This window comes from Neovison vison, chromosome 6, assembly GCF_020171115.1.
Source record: "Neovison vison isolate M4711 chromosome 6, ASM_NN_V1, whole genome shotgun sequence".
Taxonomy (NCBI): Eukaryota; Metazoa; Chordata; class Mammalia; order Carnivora; family Mustelidae; genus Neogale; species Neogale vison.
In genome coordinates, this window is record NC_058096.1 from 156152065 (window position 1) to 156175936 (window position 23872).

General features: G+C 45.9%; 1 pseudogene; it reads left to right on the forward strand.

Annotated features, from left to right (window-relative positions):
* Positions 1 to 5743: 5743 nt before the first annotated feature.
* LOC122910160 lies at positions 5744 to 6507 on the forward strand (annotated as a pseudogene).
* The last annotated feature ends 17365 nt before the right edge of the window (positions 6508 to 23872 follow it).

The window sequence follows — 23872 nt, forward strand, 5'->3', positions numbered from 1 at the left end:
TACCTCAAGTAGCAAGAAAAATCTCAAATGAACAACCAGTCTTACACCTGAAGGAGCTAGAAAAAGAACAAAACCTAAAGCCAGCAGAAAGAAGGAAATAATAAAGATTAGTGCAGAAATTTCTGATAGCGAAACTAAATACAATAGAACAGATCAATGAAACCAGGAGCTGCTTCTCTGAAAAAAATAATAAAATTGATAAACCCTTAGCCAGACTTATCAAAAAGAAAACAGAAAGGACCTAAATAAATCAAATCATGGAGGAGAGAAAAAAAATAACAACGAACACAATGCTAATTAATTCAGACGAGAATCATCAATGGATGCTGAGTCAAATGCATGGAGGTTTAGTGAGATGAGGCTATTGGCATAGTTTGAGAGTATCTTTTCACAATATACTTATCAATTACAAAGAGAAAAACTCAAGGAAACCTAGAAGATATCAAATTCACCCAGCAATCAAGATTAATGTCACCAGCGGTCAAACAAGTCAATATCAGGAGTTTCCTGATGTGATGAAACGGGAAGAGGACATCATCACTTCTATATAATGCTCCCAAGAAGGTGTATCTGAGTCTGGTCCGGAGGAAACTACACCAATCTACATTCTGCAGAATGAAAGGTCTGTACTCTTTAATAAAGTTGTAAGGACAGAGAGAGACTAAAGAACTGTTCTAGATGGAAGGAGACAAAAGACATGTGATAATTAAGTGAAAAACATGAACCAAACAGGAAAGAGACGTTGTTGAATAATTGGTGAAATCTGAATGATCCTTGGATAGGATGTCAACGTTATACCAATGCTGACTTCTGATGTCCTGATTTGGAGGGTCATATGTCCTTGCTTTGAGAAGAGGCACACTGGAGATTCTGGGAGTTTAGGGTATTGTGCTACAAAGATATATATTTATACAACTTTTATATTTTGGATTTGAAATAATATAGGAGCCAACTACATGTATATGACATTTATTTATCATTAGTATACCTAAGATAGATTATGTAATTTTTTCAGTTCTACTATTATATTTTTTCAATTTAGCAAGTATTTCTAATTTTCTAGAATTCTTACTTGCAACTTTTCCCATAACCGTCTTTTCTTGTTTTACAGAATATGCCAATTGCACATGCCACAAGTACCTCCATATCAGCCAGATCAAAATGGAACTCTCCATCTTCGCTTTCAAGCCCGGGGATCTCCCTGTCTCAGAGGTCACTCAAGGCAAGTTTCCTCTCTGAGTGGAATGGGGAGCCACTGAAGGTTCTGAACACAGAAGTGACATGATAAAATTTTCTTTTCAAAAGAATCAGCCTTTCTCCACTGAGAATAGACGTAGGGAGGCCATGGTAAAAGCAGGATTAAAAATTTTTCTGGTTTGCCTGGGGCTGAGGGGGTTTCCCAAGACTGAACCTGCAATGAGAAAATCAGGAAAGTACCAGCCAAACTGGAAAGAAGTAGTTATTCTAATTAGGATATTATTCCAGAAGGTCCAGATGTGAAATGATTGTAGTATGGCCCAGGTGGGGGTGATTATTACATGTCATATTCTGGACATAAAATGGGTATGTTATATAATATATAATGTATGAGATGTGTCATGCGAGGAAAAGAGAGGATTCTCGTGTTCTTAGGTAGAGTACCAGGAAAGCTGATCCCTGTTTTCAGCAATAGGAAGGAAGACTTCGGGGGGAGCTATTTGGGAAGAGGGATGATGAGATGGGGAGCTCAATGTTGGACTTGCTGAGCGTGAGGTATCTATTTGACATCCAAAAGGAGATATTAAACATGCAGTTAAATGGATAAGTCGAGATCAGAGGAGAAAAGTTAAGGCTGTAGATACTGATATAGATGATTGTCAAAAAGAAGTTCACAAAAAGTGTAGATAAGAGTTGAGAACTTAGTCTGGAGAGTCCAGTATTAAGAGGGTGGACATAGGAAGGTGAATGAGCTATGGAAAGTGAGGAGGAACTGCCAGTGAAGTCGGAGGTCAACCAGGAGAATGCCAGTGCTTGAAGCCAAGTGGTGACAGTGTTCAAAGAAGGAGTGATTGCCTGCCTCCAATGTAAGATGGGACCTGAGAATTGAACATTAGATGTATATAAATGGAGATCATTGTTGATCTTGACCAGATTTATTTTGGCAGAGTGGTGAGGGCAAAATCTTTGATTAAGATAGAATGGGAGATGAAAACTCAAAAGCAATTAGCTTAGACAAGTTTTTCAAGTTCACCAGCAACAAGGGGAGGAGAGAAAGGCAGTACCTGGAAAGAGAAGCAGAGGATTATTTGTTGTGTTTTAAGGTGTGGAAATACCTGCCTGTTTGCATACTGATGGGAATGATACAGTAGAGGGGTAATGACACAGGAGAGAGGGGAGGCAGTGGTGAAGCTGTATCCCTAGGATGGAGGGAAGGAATGGGATCTAAGGGCATAGGGGAAGGAGCTGGGCTGATTTAAGAGCAGAGATGATGCCTTCATAATAAGAGGAAGACAGAGGATCAGGTAGTTGGGTAGATCTGATGTTGGGAGCTCATGGGAATTCTCTTCTGACTCTTTTAATTCTCAGGGAAATCAAGGTAGTTATCTGCAGATGAGGATGGAAGAGATAAAGATATAAAATCATTGTCGAGGGGAGGAAGGGAGTGAGTAGAATAAGGAAAAGAAGGACAGTTACTGAATAGCATGCTGGGCCCCTTGAGGTTTTTGGTAGTCACGAAGTTAGAGACCAGTCAGCACTTTGAAACTTTCAGTTCCCTGAATTATATCTGTTTCTTTCTGTTTGTTCTTCTTGGTCCTTCATCAATTTTGCTGTTGATTTTGCAGAGATGTCTGGTGGTTAGTCATTGCCTATTCATGGTTGAAATGAAAGGCTAGGTTAATTCAGGTGGGTGGAGATACACTCTTCAGTTGGAAAGACCCTCCAAGGGCTGCACAGACTAAATGAAAGAAGACCCACAGCTAGACACACGGTCAGGTCTCAGAACTAGGCATCCAAACGCAATCTAAAATCTTCTGGTATGAAACTATATATTGTAACAGCAGTAAATGTCACCTGCAAAGAAAGGAATATCAGACTGTCATCAGCAACCCTGAAGGCTAGAAGCCAAACACCAACCCTGCAAAATTCTAGAATTCTAGAGCCAGTTCAATGACCAATACAACTTGAGAGTAGCAGAAACACACCTTTCGAACTATTGGGGTGTATCCCAACAAAATAAGGGAATAAACAAAGGAAAAAGGGGGCAAGAAATAATTAATCCATCTCAGGAGAATGAAGAAGGCAAATTATAGGAGAAAGTTTGACTTTTATTTACTGCTGATTGCATACCTTTCTTTAGATTTGAATGTCTAGGTTGTACATTTATCACTCTTCCAACTGTTAAAAAAACAAAAGAAATAATAGGCTCAAGGTGGAGTCATTTGCCCCCAGGATACCAAACCAAGACTTAATTGTAGTTCCAACTCTCCCAGGAGTGGAATTTTAGACCAATCTGTCTGGCATTTCCTGGTGAGCATTAGTAAAGTCATCTGCCTGATAAGACCCCAGCCTTCCCCCCAGGGAAGGTAACATGCCTGAAATAATCTTTTTTTAATCCTTTTGCTAATAGCCTCCCTATTCTACCCTCCTTTCTATAGAAGCCTTCCATTTCATACAGCTTCTTGGAAGTCCTGTCTGTTTCTTAGGTGGGATGCTGCCCTGTTTGTGGATTGTTGAATGACGCCAATTAGGTCTCAGTGTAACTCAGCTCAATTTTTTTTTCAGGGGAAAAAAGTGATTTAATACCCACCAATTCCCCCACCCACAAGTAATTACATTCTGGGCTTCCACCTTTTCTTCCGATTCTGAATCCTTCTGTTTTTTTCCTCTTAATGAGAGAAAAGTTAAAGTAGACGTATGGTCATCAAAAACCTTAAAAAAAAAAGGCCAAGGACCCAGTATTCATTTGCCTTACAATTTTTACTTCCATGAAACTGTCTATATTTGTGTGTCCTCCAACCCAGACACACATTCACCCCGTTTATAAAGTGAAGGATGTAAATGAGGGTCTATCAGCTGTTACAGTGAACAGAAGGTGCCTTCTGTTTTAATGTTTTTAAGTTTATCACATTTTGTTGACTTCTGACATTCCACTTTCCTAGATTATAGGAGAGGTCTGTGTATGTAGTTTGTTTTAAAAATGTGCCAATGGCAGGGCATCTGGGTGGCTCAGTCAGTTAAGCTTCTGCCTCTTGATTTCACCTCAGGTCATGATCTCGGGACCATGGGAATCAAGCCCCGTATTGGGCTCCAAGTTCATCAGGGAGTCTGCTTGAGATTCTCTCTCTCTCCTTCCCCTCTCCCTCTGCTCCTCCCTTCCCCAACTCTCTCTAAAATAAATAAATCTTTTTGAAAAATGTGCCCATGCCTGTACATTAACAAGATTTTTTAAAATAAAGCATTTAATTTATTGGTCTTTTTGGGATATTTGATATATCACCAGTGTATCAAAACTGACCATTAATTGCTTCAACAACATTTTCATGACACTGCTGAGTAATCAGCTGTTGAAAATGTGCAGGTTCCTTTTGTATATCTACACAAGCTTTATTCAGTCAACATTTTTATCATTCACAATGTTTATCTTAGGAGTAGTGGTAATTGGTTTTGTTTTGCCTTGAGCCTTTTTTTTTTTAAGATTTTATTTATTTATTTGACAGAGAGAGATCACAAGTAGGCAGAGAGGCAGGCAAAGAGAGAGAGGAGGAAGCAGGTTCCCTACCGAGCAGAGAGCCTGATGCGGGGCTTGGTCCCAGGACCCTGAGATCATGACCTGAGCCAAAGGCAGAGGCTTAACCCACTGAGCCACTCAGACGCCCCTGCCTTGAGTCTTAAAGCTTTTTTGGCTGGCTTTATGAAATGCATTTCTGGATTTCTGCCCTCTTAGTGTGTCGTCGGTTATTGTCTTGGATACCCTCATGCAACTACTCGAACTCCGGGTGACATCAAAGTTTTGTCCTTCAACACATTTTATACAGTGACTAGATCTGAAGTGGTCTTCCAGGGGCATTTTGGGCTCAGTGAGAAACACAGGCACGGTACCCTCAAGACCTTCGAGTTCACTCTCTTTCTTGCCATTTCTGAGGGTCATAGGTAAGTTCCTCTCAGTTCTGAGGTCTGCCCTCTATACCAAGCTCCCAGTCCAATTGGCTTTCCTTTCAGGGCAGGTCAGATTGAGCTGGCAGAGGATTCTTCCTAGAACCAAGTGAGGTGCCAGACAGTTCTGCCTGGAACCAAGCCCTAAGCACTTTGGATCTCAGTTCCCCGGTTTCCGAGTGGAAAATTCCAACTGTTGCCGTGCTAAAACTGGGTCCAGTTTAAGACCTGGACTGGGGTTCAGCAGGAGGGCTCAGGCGAATAAAATTTGTTTGAATAGGTTTCTTCCTATCTGAAGAGTGCCTATCTGAGCGTGCCATCTTCTGGTACTTGTGCTTCCTTTAATGCTCAAGAAGTATAGTCCTGGTAGGGGAGGAGATGGGTGAGGGGGCTGGCATCAGAGTCTGGGATTCGGTCTGTGGGTGATCAAGTGCTGGACCCACAGCAGCCCCATGTGCACTGGCTTGCATGCACAGGTTACTCTGGGTTCCCCAGGCTGAGGAAGTGGCGTGGCTGTGGCGGGCCTGTGGGGTCAGCAGAGGGAGGGCCAGAGGGCACAGCTGTCCTGTGCACAGAGCAGGTGTGAGGCAGCTAGGGGCTGGGATGCCCCATGTCTATGGAGAACTCCTACTTTGTGAAAGGAGAAGTACAGAAAGCAGTCAACACCATCCAGGGACTATTCGAGACATGGACAGAGCTCCTCCAGGACCCCTCCACAGCAATGAGGGAAGAAATCCACTGGATCACTGATGAGCTGAGGAACAACCTCTGGAGCATAGAATGGGATCTAGAGGACCTTGATGAGATCATAGCAGAGTTTAAGCAAATGCTAGAAAATTCAAACTCGATGCGACTGAATGAAGTATAAGATAAACCTTCGTGCCAAGTACTTGGCAGATTGTCAGGGGCATGAAGGATCAGATGTCAGCTTCATCTGTGCAGGCATTAGCTGAACCAAAGACTAGACAGGTACGGCCAGGGGACAGTGGTGGCCAGAACTGGACTGCCGGAATACAGAGAAATACGGACACCTCGACGTCGGGCTCTAGTTGGCCAACTCCCATTCCATGACGGAGCAGTGGGTGATCTGGAACAGAAGGATGAGCAGTGGGAGCCGGTCTCTGGCAGCATCGAGTGCTGAAGCACAAGTCCCAGCCCCCCAGAGGGGAGCTGGAGGAACAGACAGTATACAGATTCTTCCCAGTGGATTTTTCAAATGTGGTGAGGAATGGGAACATAAGGCAGACACGGCTCTGTTACCTCGCTGGAGATTCGGTCCCAAGGAGGATAAGACATGAACTGACTTCGCTTTATCATCCCATGAGTCTCCTGATCCATCAAACAGAACTTCTTGCTCTGCATCTTAAACTTTAATTTAATGACAAAAAGTTTATAAATTGAGCTTCGATTAATAAAAAAATTAATCTTCCCTTTTAAAAATAAAACAAAGCAAACAAGAAAACAACAACAAAAGAGCAACAGTCCTGGAAGTTGCAGATATCTGGCAAAATGGCAAAAGTTTACTAAAAGTCATGTCAGATGAAGCTGACATCTGATCCTTCATGCCCCTGACAAGGGCCATTATGGGCAACATTCCAATTAAACAAGATTGCTCATTTAAGAAATGCATTTGAGAAATGCTCAAGGGATTCCAAGTTGAATAAACAAAATGGGATACCTGCTTTAATTGGTATGCAGAAACTTCCAAAAGTCTTCAAGATTCCAAAGTAGCTTCACTAAGAGACTCATTACAAACGGCTACTGAAAAATTAAAGACTCAAGAGGTACCTAAAACACAAGGCAATAGGACTGCTGTGATTACTACTACTTCCCTGCAGTCTCTTCACCTGCGTGCTCACATTTACCAAATTCTCTGTTTGAACTGCCTTTCCTCCCTAAAGAGACTATTAGACAGTTACCTTTTAATATTGATGATTGATTGATTATTTAGAGAGAGTTAGAGTATGTTGAATGTGCACAGAGAGGGAGGGGCACAGGGAGACAGAGAGAGAAGCTCAGACTCCCCACTGAGCAAGGAGTCCCATGTGGTGCTCGATCTCACAACCCTGAGATCATGACCTGAGATGAAATCTAGAGTTGGCACTTAACCGACTGAGCCACCCAGGTGCCCCTAGACCGTTACTGTAAGGACCTACTTAACTTTCCCTGCTCCCCTTCTCCCAGGGGACTTAAAAACAAGTCCTGGAAACCAGCTCCAGATGTGGAGGCCAAGAAAAACAAGGCTGTACCCACCTCGAGTCTAGCCCTGACATAAGTACAGTCATCCTGGCAAAGCAAAAGCTGGCACCTTGCACTGTAAGAGTGGGTTAGCATCAGAATGGCCATCCTGAAGGCCAGGAAGCCATTTTACTGAGCGTCCCTAACCGGTCCACACGGTGCATGTAACTTGAGATAAGAGAAAGTAGCTAAAACCCCCAAAAAACAACTTAATCATATACCACCAGGACCAGTTAGGTGGTGGCGCCACCGGGACCAAATGTTAAAGAAAAACAAATAGTTAACTTTCAGGGGCGCCTGGGTGGCTCAGTGGGTTAAAGCTTTTGCCTTCGGCTCAGGTCATGATCCCAGAGTCCTGGGATCGAGCCCCGCATCGGGCTGTCTGCTCCGCGGAGAGCCTGCTTCCTCCTCTCTCTCTCTCTGCCTGCCTCTATGCCTACTTGTGATCTCTACCTGTCAAATAAATAAATAAAATCTTAAAAAAAAAATAGTTAACTTTCAGAGATCACTATCCTGCAAGACAGGAGTCTCCCTTGGTTTGCAAATGTCCTGGTGATTTACAACAAAAAGGTCATCTTTTCAGTGGCCCAATTTCCAGAGACAAATGGTTCAGTACCTAAGAGGCCTAAGATCACCCTCCCCACCATAAAACTGAGGGAGGCTGAGGCAGAAGGAAATGTAAATAAAGTTAAATTTCTTCTAAACCTTAATCTCACTTAACTGCCAGGATGGCGCCAGGGTGATGCAGGGGTGGCAAAAGCTTAAACAAAGTTAAACTGTCAAACTGGGGCGCAAGATATGTATGTAGCTATGAAAAAGTGCCTTGAAAATGCTATATAAACCCTTGGCTTTGAGTGCTTGGAGTCCTTGTTGAAACCTGCTGCGCCCGGGCAGATACTTGGACCCCAGCTAGCTGGAAATAAACCTTGCTGTGTGACTTGCATTATCGAGAGTGTTCTCTGTCTAACTGAGGGGTGGTCGTCTCCGTACCCTAACATTACCTTTTTAAAATAAAACTACCTACTGACAAACAACACTGAGGTACCCTCAGCCCTCGGTCAAAGACTGAATGATAGGGTCAAAGTTAAGGAATTTCCTACACCTACAGAGGAAACTTGAAAGTTTTTTGAAGACTGTGGAGCCATTATCTGGGCCAGTGACCGTGGGCTGCCAAGATCTTTAGCACCTTGTACACTTTTGGCAGGTCCTGGGGAAGCCCAGATGGATGCAGGAAGCAAGATGGCAAAACCCCAAGAGCGATGAACTAGAGATCCTTGACCAGAAAGGACTGGCAGAATAGCAACTGAACATTTTATAAGCCATTCCTAGAGTCTTTCCTGCTCACGCTGATTGGTATATGATACAAACATGCAGACAAAATAAAGATAAATCTGTGGCAGGTTTTCAAGCCCATTTGAAAGGCCTTTCTCTATGGCTTGTTGGGTTCCATACAATAAATGAGTTCACCCAGCCTTCTTCAGCTGCCCTTTTTGTAAATGGATCATCTCCTAAAATCAGTGGTTGAATACAAGATAGGAGGCCATTGCCTGACTGAATTCGTGACCACAGATGAGCATTTTGAAAGGACCCTGAAAAAGATCACAAACAAAAATCCGCCAAACTAACAGCTTCATGGCTACAACAGCTTCAAGGGCAGAAACTCAATACCTCTCCCATTGCATCCCACTAGAGGTCCATCATTAGAAAATCAATGGTCCAAAGAGTAATGCCTCAGGTATAAGGCACCTGGACACTGGAAAAGAGATTGTCCTCAAAGTTCCTATGTAAATTCTCAAACTTCCTCATGTCTGCCTTCAAAGGAGGGATCCCATAGGAGCCTCACCCATAGCTGATGAGCTCTAAACTGTTACCAATAGTAAACTATTGCCAATAATTCTCCTGAACAGCCAAGGGGAAACTAAAATAAAAAATTAATGGGATACCTTATCAAATTCTAGTTGAACTATGCTTTCTACTTCAAACACCACACTCATAAAACAACAAATCCCTCAGAGTACAAAGGAAGCTTCTGTGGTGGGGTCATCTAAAAAAGTTCAGAAAGAATTTATCACAATCAGTACAAATGGCTCTGGGACCTTTTACTGAAAAACACTTCTTACTATGTGATTCAGCCTATCCCCAGGCAGAGATCTTCTGTCTAAATTAAAAGGGCAGGGGTGCCTGGGTAGCTCAGTGGGTTAAAGCCTCTGCCTTCAGCTCAGGTCATGATCCCAGGGTCCTGGGATCAAGCCCCCATCGGGCTCTCTGCTCAACTGGGAGCCTGCTTCCCCCTGTCTCTCTGCCTGCCTCTCTACCCGCTTGTGATCTCTGTCAAATAAATAAATAAAAATCTTTTTAAAAATAAATAATTAATTAACTAAAAGGGCATATGTTGGGGTGTCTGGGTGGCTCAGTCAGTTAAGCATCCAACTCCTGATTTCGGCTCAGGTCATGATCTCAGGGTTACGGGACTGAGTCCCACACTGGGTTCCTTGCTCAGCAGGCAGTCTGCTGGAGATTCTCTCTTTCCCTCTCCATTTGCCCCTCTTCCCACCACATGCTCACACATGTTCTCTCTCTCTTTCTCTTTCTCAAATGAATAAATAGATAAATCTTTTAAAAAATGAAAAATGAAAGGGCTAGTGGGTTTTTACCTCCAATGGAGACCTCACCTTAGAATTCCTGACCAAGTCGAACCTGATCTTTTTTGTTCCTTACAGTCCGTCCTTGACACAGAAGAGGAAGAATTCCCCCCAAAAGTTCCCTAATTTAATTGAGGTGCCTGAAAATCCGTGGCCTAATTTGTTTATTTCGGAATGAGAGAGACAGCACAAGTTGGGGGGTAGAGGGAGAGAGAGACTCTCAAGCAGACTCAATTCTCAGCGTGAGCCAGACACAGGGCTCGATCCCATGATCCTCAGATCACAACCTGAGCTGAAGCCAACAGTGAGACGCTTAACTGACTGTGCCACCCAGGCACCCCTGTGACCTACTTCTAATACTGATATTGGAAGAATAAAAAGTGCAGAACCTATAAAGATTCAGATAGATATAACTAAAACTCCCCCTAAATTACCTCCATGTCCATTCCAACCTGAGGCCACCCAAAGCCTCACGCCCAGAGTAAAAGCCTCGTCAATGACAACCCACGGGCTTGTCATTCCCTGTGCCTGTCCCTGCAACACGCCCAATCTCGCGGGTTCAGAGATCCGATGCACAAGGATGGCTGTGTGTCCAGGACTTCAGATAATTAACAAGACATTTATTCTCCATTTCTTAGTTGTTCTGCACCCAAACACCCTTTTGTCAGAAATTCCACTGTTATAGGATTTCTTTTCCTTTAGGGCCTGCAGTTCTTGGTTCTGCCACTTCAAGGAACGAAGAGATAGACCAGACGAAGAGCGGTAGCAGCAAAGCGAAGTTTATTGAGCCACAGTGCAAGGTTCCAAAGAGGGAGGAGAACAGAGAGAGTTGCTGATTTGGCGTTTAGATCTAGGAGTTTTCATGGCCTTGTTGGCAGGCTGTTTTCATTTTGATTAACCCTCCAATCAGATTGTTGTCAATCACCTATCACGTGGGAAAGGGTGGAGGGCTCCTTGTAAAGTCCTTTTAAGGGTGGTTTTCTCTTAGCGCAGGGGACCCCTTTATCCCTGCCTGCCTTTCCTCCAACTATCCTTCATCACCATTTGTCTCAAAATGATGCACTGTGGTAAACCCCTGCCCAGCCTTCTTCAGTATCCCCAAGGAGGTGAAGAGCCTGTATCTATTTACCTTTACTTGGAGCAACCAACGATTTACCTGGACAGTTGTGCCTCAGGCGTTCTGTGAGGGCCCTTCTTATTACTCCCAAGTACTTTGTAGGGAAGGAAAAATTCTCCTGTCTACCCTTTAAGGTCTTCCAGCTGGACTAAGACTTAAATTTACATGAGACAGAGTAACAAGAGAAAAAAAGTGCAAGGTTTTATTACACGTTCGGGGGGGCCCAACAATGACATTGAGGTCCAAAGATATGACCAAGGCAGGGAGTTTTCAATATGTTTTAGACAAAGAGGAAATAAATTTGTGAGGAATTGACAGGATAAAGAAAACAGGTGTTTGGCTGCTTTAATTAGTGGGGAATTCTAAGCAAAAGTTAAATTGAGGTAATAGAAGAGGAAAAAAGTGATGAGATTTGTTTCTACAGTTTTCACAGCTTTGAAGTTCCTGTCTCTGATGATAAAGATGCCTTTGTACTTCTTAGTACAAAGAGGGTACTTGTTTTTTTAAGATTTTATTTACTTATTTAACAGACAGAGATCACATGTAGGCAGAGAGGCAGGCAGAGAGAGGAAGGGAAGCAGGTTCCCCACTAAGCAGAGAGCCCGAGGCGGGACTCAATCCCAGGACCCTGGGATCATGACCGAGCCGAAGGCAGAGGCTTTAAGCCACTGAACCACCCAGGTGCCCCCAAAGAGAGTATTTTTTATGAGAGACTTGTTTCCTGCTTGGGAGGAAACAGAGGAGGGTCTGAGTGTTCTTGCCCTGGCTGTCTCTTAAGTAACTTTTATTTAAAATAATCAATATGCCAAAGTGGCACATTTTAGGGTAGCATGCCCTTAACCCCTATGACTTCAAGACTTAAGCACTCCTGTTCTCTGGAGTACTTAAACGCACCCTTTTACAATGTTTAGTTAGCTTCTTGCTGCATTCAGTCACCAACGAGACCCCATAAAAGATTCCATGTATTTGCTGTAATAGCTGAAAAGGACACAAAGTCTCTAAGGAAAAATTACAATTATTTCTAGACATCGTTTATGAGCTAGGTCAGAGTCTAAACTGGTTATCTCCAAAAAGAATGCATAATCCAGGAATTTTCTAGACCCACAACTAAAATACAGCTTTGTAGATTCTTAGGCCTGGCTGGATATTATAGACTGTGGGTTTCTGATTTTTTCTATCAACTCTGTACTCTATGAACTTACTAAAATTTCCATCCATGAATCCCTTCCTTGGGAAGATAAACACGAGCAGGGTTTTATTAAGACTAAAAATAAGTTCTGTAAGAACTGCCTGCTTTACAGCTACCTTTTACTTTATTTGGACCTGAAAAGAATAATCAAGTCCTGGGAACACACACACAGGAACACAGTAATAGACAAAGTCCTTCATAGCACACTTGAAGCCTTTGCTCGTGCGTATCATAGTTGCCCTAAGGCTAAAGCCCATCGCCTGGGTGACTCAGTCTTTAAGTGTCTGCCTTTGGCTCAGGTCATGATCCCCAGGCCCTGGGATAGAGTCCCACATGGGGCTCCCTGCTCGGTGGGAGTCTGCTTCTCCCTTGCCTGCTGCTCCCCCTGCTTATGTGTGCACGCTCCCTCCCTCCCTCTCAAATAAATAAATAAATATCTTTAAGAAAAAAAAACCCTTTTAGAGAATATGTGTCCCTCTTGGGATAGACCTTTGTCAACTGGAAAGCAAAGAGCCATGGTGAGGTAAATGAGTATTTATTCAGGATCAAAGAACTGCAGTTTGGGAAGCACAGATTCTGGCAATAACCAGAAAAGTGTCCCACTGGGGGGATGAAAGCAGGAGTTTGGATGAGAAAGAGGATGTGGGCAAATACTGAGATAAGAGAAAATGAAATTGTCTGTCAGACCAACAAGCTGAGCTGCTCTCTCCCTCTGAGGGACTATTTGGTTGGTGTTAGTACACGAAACCATCCCGGGCCTGCATTAGTTAGCTCTTCTGTGTTCAGAAAGTCCCTAACCCGGTGTCATGATCAGGATGACTGTTGTCCTGTTGACTTCTCAAACAGTTGCTTGTGAAACAGTAGCTGCTTGGCCAGTCCAAAGATTCTGGCCCGGTTTAAACAGATGGGAAAGGTGATCTCCCTGTAAGGGCCACGCTGGGTCTATTCTAAAATGATTCCAATTGTGTCACTCTTTCACACCTTCCACAATCCCCAGTACCCAAGATGCCCATTCACAAGGCAAATCATGTGAGCCTTAACAAAACCTTGCAAACATCTTGGAATTATCACTGACCCTGTCACCCTCCCTCCTCAGGCAATGTCAAGAGAATTAATGGGATCCTCCAACTTAAAATTTCGACACTTACCAAAACTACTGGACTCGCCTGGCCTTTGGTCTTGCTGATTATTTCAGGCAAGGTTACTTGTTACGGGAATCAATGCCCACAAGAGACCACCTGACTTCTGATACCAACTGCAAGTCCAGCAGTCTTCCCAAAACCCCCGTCAAGTTAGATAACTTGCTGGAAGAATCCGCTGAGAGCTTTTACAGTTATGGTTTATTATAGGGAAAGGATACAGGTAAAGTTACCTAAGAAAAGGGATGCATAGGGCGAGTCCAAACATGAAGCTTCTGGTTGTCCTCTCCTGTGGAGCCACAGACAAACGCATTTCTCCGACCAGCCGCAGAATGTGACGGTGTGCAAAAAGTAATACGAACTGGCAAGAAAGTCCCCCAAGTCTTTGGTGTCCAGAGTACTTCCTGAAGCTTGGGCACACACTGAGCAGGTGGCTGACCTTTAGTCCCCAGCCCCTCCCAGACATTTGCGAACACTGTGGTCTCCAGTTCCCCTGGAGGCCAGAACTGACAGCATGGTCCACAGCCCAATCCTGAGTCACATCCTTAGATTGTCAGTGGCCAAAGCCCCCAGGCAAAGACAGACATTTCTACAGGCAGGACATTCTGGGGGCCTGGAGACACCTCCCAGGAGCTGAGACAAAGGCAAGACCTCTCTTTGGGTAAGGTTAATCCTTCACTACATACCTTCCTTACAGAGACCAGTAAGTGATTTCTCAGTGTGACCTTTTCCTGATTGATTGACTGATTGATTGAATAAAGATTTTATCTATTTATCTGAGAGAGAGAGAGAGCACAAGCAAGGAGAGGAGAAGAAGGAAACAGAGAAGCTGGGTCTTCACAGAGCAGGGAGCCCGACGTGGGGCTCAATCCCAGGACTCCAGGATCATGACCCAGGCCAAAGGCAGATGCTTAAACAACTGAACCACCCAGGTGCCCCTAAAACTTTATAAAAACAAGCAGCCTCACAATTTGGCCTACAAATATAGTTTTGTCATCTGTGATCTAGACCATTGTGTAGTCCATAGTAAATACTCAGCAAATATTGAGCAAACGAATAGAAAGAAGGCTAATATGACAGAGCCTGGTGACCCAGAGGGAGCCTGGTTAGCTCATGTTGGAGAGTGTTGGGCCTAGTGCCTGTGATTTTGTTTTATGTCATTAGAAGGCTTTAAGCAGGATGGTGATAAAACCTGCTAGCTTTAGGGGCACCTGGGTGGCTCAGTGGGTTAAAGCATCTGCCTTCTGCTCGGGTCATGGTCCCAGGGTCCTGGGATCAAGCCCCGCACTAGGCTCTCTGCTTAGCGGGGAGCCTGCTTCCTCCTCTCTCCTCTCTCTCTGCCTCTCTCTCTGCCTGTCTGTCTGCCTACTTGTGATCTCTGTCTGTCAAATAAATAAATAAAATCTTAAAAAAAAAAAGTTAGCTTTAATAAAAGTTCACGTGATAGACGGCATCCAGCCCTCCCCCTTAACCCCTGCTGGAACTCATCTCCGCACCAGCTGCTGAGAAGGTTGGTGGCTGAAAGCTTTCAGGTGAGACTCTCCCCAAGGATTGCCTAGGGTTGGGAAAAACTCCCTTGCCCACGGTTGTACCCCTTCCTGCAGCCAACCCTCATGCACCAATGAAGGAACAGGAAATGCTGGCCCTCTCGCCCCATGTGTAGATAACATGGATGGGTACCCCAGCTGCACACCTGCTTACAGGATTGACAGCTGTGGACCTCATGGTGGGGGCCTTACAATTCCACTGTGCCCCACTCATCTCAGGAATCCATCTCCTCCCATCCCTCGCCCACAGCTCTCAGTCTCCAGAGTACTCCCCAGAATGCTTCCTGCATGCGAATCTGCACTCAGAGTCTGACTCCTGGAGAGCGTGACCTGCAACAGGCGCGTCCTGAGAAAGAAAACGTAAAATGGTACTTTGGAGCTGATTATCTTGCTGCTTTAAGTACGAACCACCTATAAGCCACAGAAGTGCAGTTGTCTGAACTGTCCCTGGGGCTGAACTGGGATGGTGCAGGGAGGGAGGGGAAGCCCTGATGGGTGCAACAGATCAGGCCTTTAGAAGTATGGAAGTAGTAATTTAGTAACTGTAAGGATAACAGAAATGGATGTGGCTGCAGTGGCTTCTAAGGTACACCAACGGGGAAACCCAGAGGCCCTTCTTGGCAGTAAAGACTCTCATCTCCTGCATCCAGAGGGCAGAAAAGCCTGCAGGGCAGGACATGCTGAGACCAGTAAGCAGGTGATGGCAGCAACCCAGGCAACGGTTGGAACTGGCTTGGCCCAAGATGCCAGCAGCGAACTGGGAAGAAGTGGTCAGATCCTGGCTATATTTCAAAGATAAAGCCAACATAATCTGCTTGGGTGTTTGCATTCATTTCCTATTGCTGCTAGAAAACTACCACAAATGTATTGGTTTACAACAACACAAATTTATTCTCTTATAGTTCTGAAGCTCAGAACCTTGAAAAGAGCCTCCAGAGTTAGAACCAAGGTGTTTGGGGAGCTGGTTCCTTCTGCAGGCTCTGGAGGGGAGACTCCATTCCCTTGCCTTTTCTGCTTCTCAAGGCCATTGTGTTCCTCAGCTTATGCCCTACTCCCCCACCCCCTCTGCCTTCAGAGCACATCACTCCAGCTTCTTCTTCTTCTTTTTTTTTTTAATTAACATAAAATGTATTATTTGCCCCAGGGGTACAGGTCTGTGAATCATCAGGCCTACATACTTCACAGCACTCACCATAGCACATACCCTCCCCAATGTCCATTGCCCAGCCACCTCATCCCTCCCCACCACCCCCAGCTACCCTCAGTTTGTTTCCTGAGATTAAAAGTCTCTCATGGTTTTTCTCCCTCCCCGGTCCCATCTTGATTATTTTTCCCTCCCTACCCTCCACGATCCCCTCCCCCCTCCCTCTCAAACTCCTCATATCAGAGAGATCATATGATAATTGTCTATCTCTGATTGACTTATTTCACTTAGCATAATCCTCTAGTTCCATTCAAAGAATTGCAAATGGCAAGATTTCAGGTTGGTTATTTTTTTTTTAAAGATTTTATTTATTTATTTGACAGAGAGAGACCACAAGTAGGCAGAGAGGCAGGCAGAGAGAGAGAGAGAGGAGGAAGCAGGCTCCCTGCCGAGCAGAGAGCCCGATGTGGGACTCGATCCCAGGACCCTGAGATCATGACCTGAGCCGAAGGCAGCGGCTTAACCCACTGAGCCACCCAGGCGCCCCAAGGTTGGTTATTTTTTTAAGATTTTATTTATTTATTTGACAGACAGAGATCACAAGTAGGCAGAGAGGCAGGCAGAGAGAGGAAGGGAAGCAAGCTCCCTGCCGAGCAGAGAGCCCGATGCGGGGCTCAATCCCAGAACCCTGGGATCATGACCTGAGCCGAAGGCAGAGGCTTTAACCCACTGAGCCACCCAGGTGCCCCAGATTTCAGGTTTTTTTGATGGCTGCATATCACTCCAGCTTCTGCTTCGATGCTCACATCTCCTTTTTCTAACTTGTCCTCCTGCTTTCCTTGTGATTAGATTGGGTCCACTTAAATAATCCAGGATAATCTCCCCATCTTGGAATCTTTAATTTACTAGCATCTACAATATCCCCTTTGCCATGGAAGGTAACATATTCATGTGTTCCAGAGATTAGGATGTGAACATCTTTGAGGGCCATCATTCAGACAACCACAGGGTTGGATGGGGACATGCAAGCAAGGGAGGGGTCAAGGATGACCATGAGGTTTTGGGGCCTCAACAACTGGCAGGTGGGTGGCTATGACCCAAGATGGAGAAGCAGGACAGTCCTTCTTTGGAAGCTGAGTCTTGCCACTTCTCCTCCCAAAGGCTGGCCCATGTTAAAAGATAATTTTCAGGGGGGCCTGGTTGGCTCAATCAGTTAAGTGTCTGCCTTCAGCTGGGGTCACAATTCCAGGGTCCTGGGATCAAGTCCTGCCTTCTCCTCCCTCTGCCTCTCTCTTTTTCTCTCTCTCATGAATAAATAAATAAAATGTTAAATGAGACGGGGGTCCTGGTGACAGGGATAGTATCCCTATAGGAAGAAGCTATCCTGGGGCACCTGGGTGGCTCAGTGGGTTGAGCCGCTACCTTCGGCTCAGGTCATGATCTCAGGGTCCTGGGATCGAGTCCCGCATCAGGCTCTCTGCTCAGCGAGGAGCCTGCTTCCCTCTCACTCTCTCTGCCTGCCTCTCTGCCTACTTGTGATCTCTGTCAAATAAATAAATAAAATCTTTAAAAAAAAAAAAAAAAAGGAGCTGTCCTTGCTCCCCTCCCCTACACTGCCATGAGAGGACCCAGCAAGAAGGTTGACATCTGCAAGCTAAGAAGAGGCCCTCCCCAAGGACCAAATCTACAGGTACCTTGACCTTGGATTTCCCAGACTCTAGAACTGTGAGAAATAAATTCCTATTTTTTAAGCCACCCAATTGCTGGTATTTCATTATGGCAGCCCACATTGATTAATATACAAGCTATTGATTTTTTTTTTGGTCCAGTCATTTGTAATCAGCTACCTGGTGACATTCTGCATTCAAGAGCAATTAGACCCAAATGAATTAAAAACAACATAATTCATCCTGGCCATGATCACTTTGGAACTGAGAAAGCCTTCCTGCCATACAGCTGCTCCCTAGCAATACAACAGCCTTTCCTTGTTTGTGGCTAAACTGGAGGTACAGTGGTTTCTATAAATGAGTAATAAATTTGGCAGTGAAATCTCTCGTATGCTCTTTTCTCCCATCTCATCTTCTAACCCAATTAACATGCATGAGAGGGAGAAAATGAGTGAACTCTGCTGTGCTGTAACATTTGCAGAGCAAGAAGATAGAATCCAGTATCAGGCAGAAAATCTTAGATGACCATCCATACATTTGTTGTCAAGAGAAGAATGTGTTGGGATAAAAGAAAAAAAAGTTTTCTTCTACTCACTTAGGTTCAGTACTGGAAGCCTGTGAATTAACTAACAACAAACAGATTAAGAGGGGAGAAGACAACGTTTCTTTGCCAGGGAGCCTTCCATTTATTGGCTCCCCACATATCCAAAGATAGAGGCTTATAACCCTCTTAATAAGGAGAAAGAGCTTCTATGGAAGAATAAATGGAAGGTAGGACAGCTTCAGATAAAGTTTATTGAAGCAATTACTCATCCCAGTTATAATGGTTAGTCTCCTTCTGGCTGTAAACGTCCCAGAGAGGGAGCATTCATGGCAACTGTAATTTTCAGGAGGTCCTGCTCGCATCTACAGAAGAAGTTAAGATAAGGTTTTTCTCCTGTGGCTGCTGTGATTTCAGAGATTTTTAGCTTAAAATCACTTTATGCCATTGAAGTATATCTTGAACCGTTCCAGGTAGAAAACCATTCATGTAACAAGAACTTTCAAAAGGCATTGCCTGTCTCTGAGATTTAGTCAAAGCTCTGTAGGTTTGGGGGCGCCTGGGTGGCTCAGTGGGTTAAAGCCTCTGCCTTTGGCTCGGGTCATGATCTCAGGGTCCTGGGATCAAGCCCCGCGTCAGGCTCTCTGCTTGGCGGGGAGCTTGCTTCCCTCTCTCTCTCTGCCTGCCCTTCTGCCTACTTGTGATCTCTCTCTGTGTGTCAAATAAATAAAATCTTTAAGAAAAAAAAAAAAAGCTCTGTAGGTTTAAAAAAAAAAAAAAAGGACCCAAGAGCCGCCCCACCCCCAATCTGAAATGAAGTGCAATACTTAAAGAAAGTGGGCAACCAAACTGGGTTTTGACCTTTCATCCAACTCTTGCCTCCAGGCAGAAGTTTGAGACTAGAAGTGAAACTGCAAAGAGGGTTTCTTGAAGGCCAAGTGTCTTCGTCCTCCCACTTTAGGTCTGATGGGGGCCTTCAAGAGCGCCCCCAGGACACCCCAGCCCCTGGGCTGAGTGGAGAGTAGAGTGAAAAGGGAGGAAGGTCTCCTGTACACACTCAGGAAGAGGTGTGTGTATGTGGAAAGATGGCATCAGCACTTGTCTTGGGGTCATGTAACCCTGATCAGGGAATGGCCTACCTGTGGATGGTGTCTGTTTGCCCGGTGCACCCACAGGGTAGTTCACATGAGGAATAGCCAACATATGGGCTTCTGACCCTCCCGGAGGGCACCACCAACACTTTCCCTGCCCTCTTTGTCTCTCCTCTCTCTTCTTCCTGCACCCTAAGTCTGGAGTAACAGCAGATGGGTAAAGGGTAAAGAGAACAGAGTTTGGAGAGGAAAGAGTGAGATAACCCCGCTACCCTTCCCTTCCCTACCAGGTTTCCAAGCTAAACTGGGGCAGCCTTCTTCCATCATCCCACCTTGCTCACCTCCCCTGCCTTCCCAGCTTGCCCTTTGTGTTCTGACCCCTCCAGAGTCCAAGTTCAGGTGATGGCACAGGGAGAGAGATCCCAGGACTCGTACTTTCCTGAAGCATTGATTCCTGAGCTTGGCTCAGGAGGCTGGCTCTTTCTATCACGGGGTGTGTGGAAGGTTCCCAGCTTGCCCTTTGTGTTCTGACCCCTCCAGAGTCCAAGTTCAGGGGATGGCACAGGGAGAGAGATCCCAGGACTCGTACTTTCCTGAAGCATTGATTCCTGAGCTTGGCTCAGGAAGCTGGCTCTTTCTATAATGGGGTGTGTGGAAGGTTCTTTGAGGACCCCCCAAGCCCCATACCGCCTGCAGTTACTGACAGGGTGGATGCTCCTGATAATTCCCATTTAGCCACTGGACCTCGAAGTCTACCCCTACAGATATTCTCTCTTTGGGGTTCCCATTGGGCTCCAGCCAGCCCCACTGAGCAAGGCCTCTGAAGAGGTCTCTCTCCATCTCAATGTACCTAGGATCCTGGTATTTTCTACTCAGTCTAGTCTCTTTTCTAGGTCCATCCACTGAACAGCACACTGTTCTGCCCAGGCTCACATATCAAGGCCTGGGAGTGGCCATGGAGAGGGGAGTTTATGATGCCAGATGGACCAGCAGTCTGGGGTCTCCTCACACACACACAGGTCCCTCACAGTGTAGGACAGAACAGGGACAGGAGGAGGACAAGCTCTATATATACTCCTGCTTCTGGTGTAAATGTTCGGGGAGGGGAGGGAGTGGAGGAGGTGTCCCCAGCAGCTCAGCAGAGAGAACAGCAGGTACTGAGATCCTGAAATGGGAGTAAGCTTGATGCATCCTGAGGGCTGGAAAAAGAGGGAAGGAGAGAGTGCTGCAAGGTGGGGCCGGAGACACAGCTGGGGCTTCTGCTTCGCTCAGAGTCTTGGGAGCCCTGGCACACTTTGGTCTCATCCCAGAGGTGGGACACGGTGGCCTAGGCTGCAGCAAAGTCTCTGGAAATGGTGTGAGTTGGGAGGCTTATGGGCCTGGTCACCCCAGGGGCTGCCCTGGATGTTCTCAATAGATACTTTGTCATGGGAGGTTCACAGTGACTCAGGAAAGGGAGGTTAACCATTCATTTACTATACCTGGAGACAAGGTAAAAAGGGGAGGTGCCTGGAACCAGGTAACCTTGTCATGGCTTCAAGTTTAGCCAGTGAATTATAGTGCTTTGGTCACACTCCGTTTCCCCAGCTGGACAGCAAACGTCATGATAGCAGAGATTGTGCCTCTCCTCTTTGCCCTCTATCCCCAGCTCCTAGCAAAGAGCCCAACAGTATGTTGGGCTCATAAGTATGAATTTAATGACTCGATTCTATCTATTGCTGCACAACAAACTACTTCAAGTTTTAAGTGGCTTAAAACAATAGCAATCATCTTACCCACAGCTTGGCACTCAGAGACAGCTCGCCTCTGCTCACCGTGGTGTCCCCTGGGACAACTCGCCTGGAAACTGGAAAACCCCCTTTAAGCTGGCTTCCTCACGGGGCTGGCAACTAATGCTGACTGTCCGGTGGAATTAGCAGGGCCAGGGGCTGGGGCCCTTGGTTCATCTCTATGTAATCTTTTCAGACTGCTTGTGCTTCTTCACGGCTCAGGGACGGGGTTCCACTGTCCGCAGAGAAGCAGCTGGAAGCTGTGTTGCTTTTTATGGCCAATCTCAGAAGTCATAAAATGCCCTTCCACCAGTCACAACCCTGCGTGGATGCAAGAGAATGGCGATATAGACTCCTTTCTGTCTGTTGGAAGAGTGTCAAAGTCACATTCGAAGGGAGATGGGATGGGATGGGAGATACTGGAGGGGCCATCTTTGGAAAACTCGTTCAGTCTGTCCCATGAACAAGCAAGGTGCTGCTCGGTTCAAGGAGGAAGGGACATCTGTCATGTTCTACAAAGGTTCCCCTGGAACTCAGAAAAGATGAAGCTTTGAAGCTTAGAGAGTTAATTGATAGTTATGATGATAATTCACTTGCTTGTTTTATCAGCCTCTAACCAAAATGTAGGCTCCATGAGGACACAGATAGATAGAGAGATCTATATATAAAATCTTCAGTGCTTAGCCTAGAGCTCAGCACACAGTAGCTGTGCAAAGCATTATCTTTTTTTTTTTAATTCAGTGTGTGGGGGGGTGTGTAACAGGGTGATGGGCATTAAGGAGGGCACGTGTTGGGGCATCTGGGTGACTTAGTGGGTTAAGCCTCTGCCTTTGGCTCAGGTCATGATATCAGGGTCCTGGGATCAAGCCCTGCATCAGGCTCTCTGCTCAGCAGGAAGCCTGCTTCCCTCTCTCTCTCTCTCTCTGCCTGTCTCTCTGCCTACTTGTGATCTCTCTGTCCCTCTGTCAAATAAATAAATAAAATCTTTTTTAAAAAAAAGGAGGGCATTTCTTGTGATGAGCACTAGGTGTTATACACAACTGAATCACTGAACACTGAACAAATCACTGAACACTGAATCACTGAACACTGTATCAAAAACTAATGTACTGCACAGTGGCTAACTGAACTTAATAAAAAAATGAAAAAAATCAATTAGCCCAATATAGTACATCGTTAGTTTTTGATGATGTGCTCAGTGATTCATTAGCTGAGTAATACCCAGGGTTCATCAGGTGCTAATAAATAAATGAGAGGTTAAGACGCAGTCTTGGTTGCAGTCTTGGTCCAGAGCGGCGAAGTGTCCCTCGAGGACGTGCTGCCACCTTCTGGGCACTGGGGGTCTTACCAGCCATTTCCAACACCGCTTGCCCACCTGCTTTTGGAACTGGGCATCTCTCTCGCCAGGAGTGCTCTCCTGACCCTGATTTCGTTTTCACCAGAGCCCTGACTCCTATATTGGTTCCCACTAGACCGGTGAGAACTTTGAAGACCGGAGGAGTTATTTACCAGAAGCGTCTCTCCCAAGTGCCCCCACATGCTCAGCCCAAGCCGTCTGCAGCCCTCCACAGCCTGGAGGTGGCTCTCGGGTAAAGTCCTCAAGGGCATTCTTGGTGAACCTGGCAGCCCGTTCCCACTCTTTACTCTGTGGCGCACTGGACACTGTCGCTCCCCTCCCTCCTTGAAATGCATTCCTCCTTCAGCATCTTCCAAGACCAGCTCCCCTCCTGGTTTTTCTCCTGCCTCCCTGGCTGCTACTTCCTTCTGCAGCTTCGCTACTGTCCACCTTCACCCACATCTGCCCCTGAGCCTGCCCCTCTCCACAGACCTCTGGAAGAACGCCGCCCCCTCTGCACACATATGGCTGCTGGGTCCCCATCCCCAGTCCAGAGGTCCAAATCCCATTATCTGGCCCCTGAAGATGGCTCTGCCTACCTCACCCACATCTGATTCAAAGACAGCCTGTCTCCCCCTCCCCACCAGCCACCCTGCTCTCCACCTCACTCCCAGTGCCGCCTCAGATAATTCACCCAGCACTCAGGCACCCTGCAGCTCTTTTACTTGGATTTTGTCTGTTCTACTTCCTGAGAATTCCGCGGGCTCAGCCCCTCATCCCCTCCTCTCTGCCACCACCAAAATCTTTATTGCTTAGAGCCTGGGTTGCTGGGACCGGCTCTCACCACCTATGACCAATTTCAAATTGGCCCTGAAAACACCCTTCCGGATGGGGCCCCAACTCACAACGTGTCCCTGGGCCCACTGCCCAAGACCACTCTCCATTCTGTCACCCACCTTGCACTCAAGTCACACAGCCCATGTCACACCATCTGCACCCCTCAGTCTGTGCCCACTCGCTTCTCTCTGGCCAGATGCCCTTCCTTCCTCAGCCCATCTCCGTTGTACAGACACGGAAATTAAGGCTTGGAGGTCTGGCAAGTGTGGAGCTGGGATTCCAGGGGAGGGCTTCCTGAACCGGTTTCTTCACTACTCCACTCTTGGATCTGCTGCAAACCTCCAGGCCCCAGGTGTGAAATGGCCGGTGGGGCACAGGGGAGAGAGGGGTGGTTGGTGGATGAAAGATTGGGATCTTCTTGCTCTGAATTCCCCTAACTAGGATTTCTGGAGTCGGAGATGCTCTGAGGCTCTCTGGTGACC